Source organism: Poromitra crassiceps (assembly GCF_964638095.1).
Source record: "Poromitra crassiceps genome assembly, chromosome: 16".
Classification (NCBI taxonomy): Eukaryota; Metazoa; Chordata; class Actinopteri; order Beryciformes; family Melamphaidae; genus Poromitra; species Poromitra crassiceps.
In genome coordinates, this window is record NC_139645.1 from 24068070 (window position 1) to 24078920 (window position 10851).

A 10851-nucleotide genomic window follows, 5' to 3' on the forward strand; every position below is an offset into this window, starting at 1 on the left:
TATTACCTTCAAAATAAAAGCGCTAATTTATTAAAACCAATAGGCTACATAATGCTGCTGGGTGTACAGACCAGTCAACTCACTATGGGTTAAAATTGGCTTTTGGAAGGCACAACATTGTATGTTTATTTACAACAGGTTTCTCTGCAAATGTTTTCTTTATTTCCTCTTTGGTACTTGGGGGATTTCGGATCACACAAAAAACATTGCGACAGTACTTTGATTTAAATGGCATTATTTTGACGGTTATAACCGGACGTTTCTGTTTTATTCTGGCTGACTTGACGCTGCTGAACCTGTGAGCAAATCTCTTTTAGATTTAGATCTCTTGTTGATGTTGTGATGCAATTGAGTCTTTCCTGTCTTTTATTCCCGTGTGCCTTGGTATCAGAAATATAAATATAGTGTATAAAGAATAAGCAGCTAGTTGGCTGCGTCTTGGTGTGGGCTAAACACTGGAGCAGCTTGTTACTGCATAGCCTCATAGTTTTTTCAATGGCTATTATGATATCCATCATATCAAAGATATACAAGCCTGATTTGATATCAGATTTTTAATCATAGTCAATATATCAGTGTTGTGTCAGTCATGATGTCATTTGACATGCTAATTTGGCTAACTTAAGCCATCTTAACACCTCTGTGGTGTGTCCCCTTCCCCCCCTCCTCCCTCCTCCCTCCTCCCTCCTCCCTCCTCCCCCCTCCTCCCTCCACCCTCCTCCCTCCTCCCTCCCCCAGAGGAGCCGGCAGACTGGGAGAAGGAGCTGCAGCAGGAGCTCCAGGAGTATGAGGTGGTGAGCGAGGCCACAGACTGAGACGAGCAGTGGGACCAAGAGATGGAGAAGATGCTCCAGGCTGACAGCAGCTAGGGGGCGCTGCCTCTCCTCTGCACAGTCACTGATTTGCTGCCCCCCCCCCCCCCCCCTTCCTCATGGACGACTAGCAACCCATGCTGCACAAAGGGACTAAATATGATTCCCCTCTATATGTATATGATTACCATCTGTCCACTTGTATCCATGCTTCTGTAACTCAGGGTTCCTACGCAGGTCTGGAAAGTGAATAGTTTGGGGATTTGAAAAAAAAAGTCTGTGAAAAGTATGGAAAATGTTGTAGTTCAGGTCCGATACACACACAATTCTAGCTTTGATCTTGGTCTAGACCCACTTTGAATACACAGCTTGTGTTGATGTGAAGAATAATGTTCAGATAGAGGGATGCTCTTATGAGCCAGCCACTGTCAGCATGCATTATATCAAATAGCTGCACCAACATCACATCTAGTCAAGAACATCGGCCATATGTGAAAGAAAGCATGTAGGAACCCTGCCGATCATCTCACATATTCTGATATTTCTTCATCAGACCAGATCTAGATCTAGATCTGTGTTAATCATATTGAACACCACACCAGACAACATCTTCAGAGGGAAAAAGTATGTGATTTTCTTTGATTGAAAATGTGTAAGGACCCTGGGACCTGATACAAGTTTGAGATATGATTATATCTTCTTGCTTTGCCCTGTTCATGAGAGCCATGTACTGAGGCGGAAAGCCGCTAGAGGGCGCTCCAGTACAAAGTGCCAGGCACTTTCTTCTGATGGGGGGGGGGCTGTTTGAAATCCTAGATCCACGTCTGAGATCTTTCAGCTGCTGCTTGCAGGTGGTTTGTACAGTAAAGTCTGTAGTATAGTTACAGTACAGTAGAGTCAAATCTATGTCGATAAAGAGGATTGATTTGTGGCACTTTGCACAGCAGCACTTCAGACACTATTTCCCTTTCATTCTCCTTTCACATGTTTCTATTTCATTTGGACAAAGTTGGAAATGTGCGCATGTCTTTGTTCAGCTACACGGCTTGTTTCTCTGTAGCTGAAGTATTGTACATGTGTTCTCTATTTGATCTTTTCCTTCAATAAAGATTCAAATCTGTTACAAAAGCAACCAGTAGACTGTGGGTCTACTTGATACATACATGGATGAGTTCAGGGAGTATGAATGGAAGTTATAGGACATGTACATACATGTACATATATATATATATATATATATATAATATGCCAGATGGCTTGTTCACAGAACCATGTGGGGGAGCTCGTCTTTTGAAACGGTTTGTTGGAAAAGGGTGTGTGTGTTTAAAGAATCCCTGGGAGGTGATTGGATGAACCATCTGTCTATCATCGCTCGCTTCTAGCTGTAGTCACATCAAAATCCCGCCCGCAGCTGCCTCTGGAACTTGTGATTGGTAACCAGACCAGGGTTGGGAAGTTTATTTTTAAAATGTAATCGGATGCAATTAATAGTTACCTGTCTAAAATTGTAATCAGTAATCCAAGTATCACAATATAAAAGTAATGTAACTGATTATTCTACTTTTTGATTAGTTTTGAACAAATTTCCTCCTACTTGACTAGTGGAGCTCCTCAGGACCCCCCCCAACAACAACAACAACAACAACAACAACAACAATAAAGAACAGCTTTGCTAATCTTGTCTTATCTGTTTCTCAATAATAATATAATATATAATAATATAATAATCGTGTTCACATCTTTGGATTACAGAGCATCATTTTCTTAGAAACCCAGTAGCCTAATTTATTTCTTGGCTGCACTCACTGGTCATTTCTAAGAGCCAAGTGTTTTTAGGTGTTGTTTATTTTGCACCTTAAGATATCAAACATAAAGTAGACAGTAAGAAGAGTCAATATTTACAGTGCACAGCGAATTGGATCAATAAATCCACAATCAATACAATCTACAATACATGTAATCAGTTACTTTCCCAGCCCTGATGCGTCACCAGGCTCTCAGAGGGGAGAGCATAGGGGGAGAGAGAGAGCCTGGCAGTTACTGAGGCAGGAAGACAGAAGAAGACCCGCCCCCGTCTTCCGGTGGCCTGTGTGCTGCAGTGTTTTCGTTCCCCCACACAAATGCAACAGCAGGCAGTCAGTCACTACGAGTTAGATCAAAACAAGAAGCATGGACATACCAAACCAAGTGTTTGTTTTGAGCTAACTCTTGTTACTCGCGTCGCCCATGTTTTCTAAACGGAACGCAAGAATTGAGCGGAATATTGTTCCTGGAGCACAGCACGGTCTTCCGCCCAGAGCCGGAAACACTCGGAGCGACGTTTTGCTCATCATCATCCAGCCCTGCTGCCACGACACTTCTCTATACAGGCTGAGGCGGAGCAAAGTAACTGTTGACAGTGGAAGTCAAGTGTGTCGCAGTTCAACTCACAGTCACACCGACACCATTTTGAGAGAGCAGAGAGAAGACGCAGGGTGAGTGTTAATACTAATTATTATTCCTATTATTATTTTATTCAGGGATGAAACTAGTCACCTTTAGGTGTCAGTCACCTTCTCGCACTTGTGCTGCTAAGTAAGTGAATGGTTTCTGAGTGGTTTAGTGTCTCTGCCCTGGCTGATATCTGTCACCTTTTTCCACTGTCTGAGTTCACATCTGTTGATTGTAAAAGTGTCTGAGTCAGTTTGTTATTGATCGCAGGTGTTTTACTGCGTTCACCTGCCTCTTTTCCTCTCTCGCAAAGTAACGCTCATAGAAAAGATGTAACAGTGAGATAATGGCGTCAGTAAAACAAACAGAGAAGTTGATGTGGGCGGGGCCTGTACTTCACAGAAGACCGACATGACGCAGTTTATTAAACCGTTAAATGAACCCAGTTTTATTCCATCTGTGTGTCTGAGACTCTGCGAGATGAGCGTCTTTCAGTCACATGACTCCTCATAAAGAGAGAAACGGCTTGTTGACTTTCTGCAGACAGATCAGGACTTCAGAGCGAGGTGGGAACATCGACATATATATATTTAATATAGCTCAATGGGTGGTAAACTAATCTGCTTCATATTAGGCCTACAGAGGGCGCTAGTAACTAAGATGACATGCGTCGACTTGCCTACAGAGCAGACTGCTGTGTTGCGTTTGAGTCATCCGCCTCTCGTCTCTGAGGGCGGGTTCACCGGGCTGATTTCTCATAAGCCAGCAGTGTTTCACTGAAATCTGTGACCACCGTGTGTGACCACAGAGGGGCGCTGTTGCACATGTTCTGCACATTTAGGCACCTGACAGTATCCACCCGACACTACAGACAGACGAGGATCTGCTAGAAAATGAAGTCATTCAAGACAAGTGTTGATAAAAAATAAATAATGAATGAAGCGTGTGTGTGTGTGTGTGTGTGTGTGTGTGTGTGTGTGTGTGCGCGCGTGCGACGACAGAATAGTTGACCTGTTAGTTAAAGACATAAGGTGTTGATGTGACAGAAACATTTTTAGGCCGTGGACCAATGTTACTATTTAACTTTTTTTGGAGACTGGGCTGACATATTCTGGTTTTCAGACAAGTAACATGACAACATGATTGGGTTGCAGCTTGATAATCGGGGAGATTAAACTATCCCATGTGGTTTTCGCTGTGTCGTATTTCTAAAAAGAATGTATTTTATAGCTCTAGAGTCTATAGTCACATTTCAGTGTTGAATGTTTTGACACAGACCTGCTTACACTTGTTGGCACCGCGTCTGCGACTCTGTTCTCATGCTTTGAAGTGCAGCAGCCATGCTGTCATGTTAAAATAGTTGTGAAATAACGTAACCAAAACATACAGAAATATGTGAATGTCTTCCTTTAATGTGGATCCAAAGTATCACTGGGTCAGAAAGTTGAAACACACATTTCAAAACTCAATATTTGCAAAGATCTCGGTTTCTAATCTTGCAGGACAAACACTGCAGACTGTACCCCATTGCACTGTGTGTGTGTGTGTGTGTGTGTGTGTGTGTGTGTGTGTGTGTGTGTGTGTTTGTGTCTAGGTGCGCTTTGTGAGCGCTGACCAACACCAAGAGGCAGAGAGGCTTGAATTTCCAATAACAAAGTGGTTTATTAAAGGGCAAAGTCACATGGAGAGGGGGGGGGGAGAATAATGCAAACAACTGAAATCTTCTTCCCCAATGGGGCGTTTCAAAAACAGATCCGACTGTTATAAGTCTCCAGAGGTTGCCTATGGAAGGAGAGAGTAGACTTATTACAAGTATGTCCATTTACAACAAATCTCCTCCTAAACATAGTGGAGTGTGTGTGTAGCTTACCGCCCGACGATGCGGTCCTCTCCCAGGAGAATGAGCCTCTGCCCGAGCAGGTTTGGCCTCAGTTTTATACTCAGCTGATCAGAGCCCAGGTGTCCTCACTTGCTTGATCGGACACACCAGCCATCATTTCAGACTGATTGAGTAGGTACCGGGGAATGTACCGCCCCTCAATCACTCTGCCAAGGGTCAAAGAGCTCCACCTACCTCTGGGAGGGCGCATGTCAGGGCGAGCCCACAGTGACACTCCACATTTCCCCCCTCTAAGCTCCCCGCCTGGGTCGGGAGCTTCAGTTTCTTCCTCCTCAAACATCCTTGACAAGGCATCAGCGTTTTTAATGGCTCTGCCTGGTCTGTGTTCCACTGTGAAGTTGTAGTTTTGAAGTTCAAGGAACCATCTGGTCACTCTGGCGTTCTTGTCCTTGCTGGTGGACATCCATTTCAGAGGGGCGTGGTCTGTCACCAGCACAAACTTTCTTCCCCACAGATAATACCGAAGGTGATGGATGGCCCATTTAATGGCCAGGCACTCTTTTTCTACTGTGGAATAGTTGCGCTCGTGTTTAAGCAGTTTGCGGCTGATGTAGGTAATGGGGTGTTCATCTCCCCCAATTACCTGGGCCAAGACAGCCCCGATCCCTGTGCCAGAAGCGTCTGTCTGCAGCACGAAGGGCTTTGCAAAATCAGGTGACACCAGCACCGGTTCCTCACACAGGGCCCGTTTCAGGGCCTGGAATGCCTTTTCAGCCTCACTGGTCCACTTCACGTGGTTCGGCAACCGGCTGCTAGTCAGGTCATACATAGGGCTTTCACACCGGCAGGGCTCCGTGCCGGTTCCGGTTCCAGAACCCTAATCTGAACTGGCCGGCGCGTTCAGACCGAAAAAATAACTGGTTCGGAACCTGAAAAGTTGGTTCTCAGCAGAACCAAAAAATAGTTGGTTTTCCTTGGGAACCGTGACATCATCAGTGGGCGTGTCTAATTCTAGGCTGTGAAAACGAGCAGGAAGGAGAAGAAGGCAGTGACAACATGGAGAAAAATAATTTGCAGTGGTCTCCTGAGGAAACCAAATGTTTAGTGGCGATTTGGGCATCTACCGAATCTCAAGAAAAGCTAGAAAGCAGTACAAGAAAGAGCAAGTCGTATGCCGAACTTGCAGAAGAGAGGGCCAAGGCTGGGTGCACTCGAACGCCAGACCAAATAATTAATAAACTTAAAAAAATAAAAATAAATTGAAGGAGGACTACCGAATAATGTCCTCCCACTTTGGTTCCGCTTAAACTAGTGTGAACACGGGCTGGTTCGCCAGAAAGCACCAAGGTTCTGAGACTCCAGAACGGAGCCAGAGCCAGAACCAGAACCGTGTCTGTCTGAAAGCGGTAACAGTGGGGCTGCAATAGTAGAAAAGTTGTTGATGAACTTTTGGTATTAGGATTTTAAGCCCAGATACGACTTTACCTGTTTCTTGGTTACAGGGCGTGGCCAAGTCTGAATCCTCTCCACTTTCCGAGTTTGTGGCTTGACACACCCCCGTCCAATCGTGTAGCCTAGGTAGTCTGTCTCCTGGAGCCCTAGTCTGCATTTTTTCGGGTTGGCCGTCAGCCCCGCTTGTCTCAGCGCCCCCAGCACCGCCTCGAGCTGACGTAGGTGCTCGGGCCATGTGGCACTGTGTATGATGATGTCATTCAGGTATGCCGCGGCGTAGGTGCGATGGGGCCGAAGGATGCGGTCCATCATCCGTTGGAAGGTGGCCGGGGCACCGTGGACACCGAATGGCATGACATTATACTGGTACAATCCGTCGGGGGTGGAGAAGGCGGTCTTCGGGCGGGCTCTAGCTGTAAGGGGGACCTGCCAATAACCCTTGGTCAAGTCCAGGGTACTGATAAAGCGAGCCGGGCCGAGTCGTTCAATGAGTTCATCCACCCGTGGCATCGGGTAGGCGTCAAACAGGGAGGCCTCATTGAGCTTTCTAAAGTCATTACAAAAGCGCAGAGTCCCATCTGACTTTGGAACTATTACCACTGGGCTCGACCAGGGGCTGTGAGACTCTTCGATAACTCCTAGTTCCAGCATCTTCTGGACCTCTTCCTGCACCGCTTTACGGCGGGCCTCGGGGATGCGATATGGTCGCTGTCTGACCACCACCCCCGGGTTAGTGTCAATATCGTGAGCCAGGACCTGGGTTCTACCTGGCAGCTCTGAAAAGACGTCCCGGCTTCTGCCAATGAGCTCTTTCATATCCTGCTTCTGTGCAGGCGACAGCTCGGTCCCTATTATCACAGCGGGGTCACTCTGGGGAGAGAGGGCAGTTAGTAGGGCAGGAACGGGGGTGGTCTCCCGGGTGTTCCATTTTTTCAACAAATTGATATGATACAATTGATGGCCTTTGCGCCGGCCCGGCTGCCTTACCCTATAGTTGACAGGGCCGACCTTCTCCACCACCTCGTAAGGACCGTGCCACTTTGCAAGGAACTTGCATTCGTTGGTGGGTATCAGCACCAACACCTTCTCCCCGGGATGAAGCTCTCTGATCCGGGCCCCCCGGTTGTATAGACGTGCCTGCTCTGCCTGAGCCTTCTCCATGTGCTGCCTCACCAGTGGCCACACTCTTTCCATCCTCGACTTCATTTGCTCGACGTGGTCCACCACGGAGCGATGGGGGGACGGCTGACACTCCCAGGCCTCCTTTGCCACGTCGAGTAGGCCACGGGGGCTCCGCCCATAGAGGAGCTCGAATGGGGAGTATCCGGTGGAGGCCTGGGGTACCTCTCGGATGGCGAACAACACGTATGGCACGAGTTGGTCCCAGTTTTTACCGTCAACGTCCACCATCTTCTTCATCATCTTCTTCAGCGTACTGTTAAACCTCTCGACGAGGCCATCCGTCTGGGGGTGGTACACCGACGTGCGAATCTGTTTCACTTTCAGCCAGGTACAGAGGGACTTCACGACTTTGGACATGAAACAGGTCCCCTGGTCTGTCAAGATGGAGTCTGCGATCCCCACCCGGCTGAACAGCAGGAAGAGCTCTCGTGCCACGGCTCGGGCAGTTGCAGAGCGGAGGGGAATGGCCTCAGGGAAGCGTGTGGCATAGTCCATAATGACCAACAGGAACCTGTGGCCCCGTGCAGACTTGGGAAGGGGCCCAACCACATCCATGGCGACCCGGCTGAATGGGACCTCTATGATGGGCAGGGGGATGAGTGGGCTGCGTATGGTGGGACGGGGAGCCACCTTCTGGCACTCTGGGCAGCTGCTGCAAAACTCTTCAACGGCCTTTTTAATCCCTGGCCAGTAGAAGCGCCCCAACAGTCTGTCATAAGTCTTTTGGACCGCAAGGTGGGCTCCCATCTGGTGTGTATGTGCTAGAAACAGTACTCGGGAGACAAAGGTTTTAGGCACCAATAATTGCTCTATGTCATCCCCCCCTTTAGACTTAGCCACTCTATATAACAGTCCATTTTTAACTTTAAAGTGAGGATTTGGCAGTGTACTCACGCCCTCACATGGCTGGTCATCGATGACGGACACATTTTTTCGGGCGTGCTCCAGGTTTGGGTCTTGCCACTGTGCACTGGCGAACTCGCCCGGGTGGGTGGCGCTCTCCACCTCCAGCTGTGGAAACTCAGAAAACATCCCTCCCTCGGGGCTGCTCTCGTCCTCCTGCCTCACCTCAGCCTCTCTTTCTCCCTCACTGGCCGTCTCATTACTGCTCTCACTGTGCCGCTCGTCGGTATCTGCATGGAGCGCCGGATATGCCTGGGGCGGCCCGCTGCGTCGCCCACGTCTTCGCCGACGGGGCCGGTCGGCTCTGCTGGTTCCCGCAGCCCAATATCGCTCAAACAGGATGCAGTCGGTACCGATCAGTAGAGGCACGGGGAGATTAGGGATTACGCTTAACTGTGGTTTCGCCCCTTGGCGTCTGGATATGCAGGTGAGTAGTTGGATACTGTCGCACATCCCCATGGACACAAGTCACCGGCACCATCTCCTCCTCTTCTGGGCCTGCGACATCAGACCTCACCAGGGTGATGGCGCTGCCCGAGTCCAGGAGGGCGTGGGTGTCCACCCCTCCCACTCTCACCGGGAGGTTAACCTCCCGGCCTCGTTCACGGTCAGGGCAGGTCCATGACAGGTGGTCTTCCAGACCACAGATGTAGCACCTTCTTCGCTGAGGGGGTGTTTGGGTTTGCGGCGCCGGGCCTAAGGGGCGGGTTGGTGTCGACCTCATGGTTGTGGGTGGCACCGGTCTCCTTCGGTCTCTGCCACCACGTTCTTCTGCCACGGGGTGGCGGGCCTGGTCCGCCTTAGTTGTCTTCATCATTTCTAGGCTCACCTGATAATTTTCCAGTAGTGAGACTAGATCATTTACATTCCCAGGGCTCACTTGGGATGCGTATCGCTTTGCGTCGGGCGGCAGTGATCGTATACACCGGTCCAGTACGATTCTCTCCATCCACGGAGGATCCGGGCCTGATGTCAACCAGCTGTGCGTGTAGCGTAGCAGAGCAGCTACCTGTGGTCGGGGTGACAGAGCTGGGTCATAGGTCCAAGCATGGAAGCGCTGTGCACGCGCCGGCAGACTGTAGCCATGGCGTGAGAGAATGGCCGCTTTCAGCTTGGCAAAGTCACGGGCCTCCGCTATGGGTAAATCTCTGCAGGCTCGTTGTGCTTCCCCACTCAGGTACGGTGCCAGGATTGATTGATTGATTGATTGATTGAAGTGTTTATTTCGAATATGAAAGCAAAATAATAAATAAAAGCCATTTCAGAAACAAAGAAAAATAGAATATATACATATTCGAAAAGGAGTGGGAAGAAGTAAAACTTATTAACTCCCACCCCTTCTCCATAAATAATAAATAATAACAAGCTTCCTGGTCTAACCCTGTCTATATACTACTGTGTAATATTTACTAGTAATTCTGTTTCAGATTATATAATAATATGAAAATATAAATATAATATATACACATCATACAATAACATGTATACATATATACATATTAATATACACACACACATTCATATATTTATCTAAATATATGACTACAATACTCATTATATACGCATATTTACACACTCACACACATGGAAAAGCAACAAGAAAATAACCCCCAAAAAATAAAAATAAAATAACCAGTACCCTTATAACACCTAGTGATACCCAACACCTCCCTCATCCCTATAACTTGTGAAGATTGTGTCTTTATACCTACTTTTAAACTGTTTTATGTTTGGACATTGTTTTAATTCCACAGTGCACCTGTTCCATAGTCTCACCCCGCTGACTGAAACACAAAAACTTTTCCTGGTTGTTCTAATAAGTTGAATATTAAAATTAAATTTCCCTCTCAAATTATAATCCCCCTCGTGCATGCTGAATAATGATTGTATATTTACTGGTAATAGATTATTTTTTAGCTTTGAACATGATTTGAGCTGTTTGGTGTTTGACAATGTCTGTAAATTTCAGTAGTTTTGACAGTAGAAATAATGCGTTTGTGTGTTCCTGGTAGCCAACGCTGTGAATGGTTCGTATTGCTCTTTTTTGTAAGATGATTAGTGGCTGTAGTGAAGTTGTTGCCCCAAACCTCAGCACAGTACTGTAAATAAGGTAAAACTAGTGCACAGTATAGCATGTGGAGTGATTTGTAATCCAAAACCTTCTTTGCTCTGTATAATATTGCAATGCTTCTTGAGACTTTAGTTTGTACGGTACATGTTTGATATGTGGTT

The 10851-nt window shown here is 47.3% G+C and overlaps 1 protein-coding gene across 1 annotated transcript in view; it reads left to right on the forward strand.

The window, feature by feature from the left end:
• Window positions 1-1336, forward strand: part of LOC310790990 (adhesion G-protein coupled receptor G5-like) — a 66344-nt gene extending 65008 nt beyond the window's left edge. Inside the window, exon 17 of the mRNA XM_083652714.1 lies at window positions 739-1336. The gene's annotated coding sequence lies outside the window, so the exon portion shown is untranslated. The remainder of the gene's footprint in view (window positions 1-738) is intronic.
• Window positions 1337-10851: the final 9515 nt, after the last annotated feature.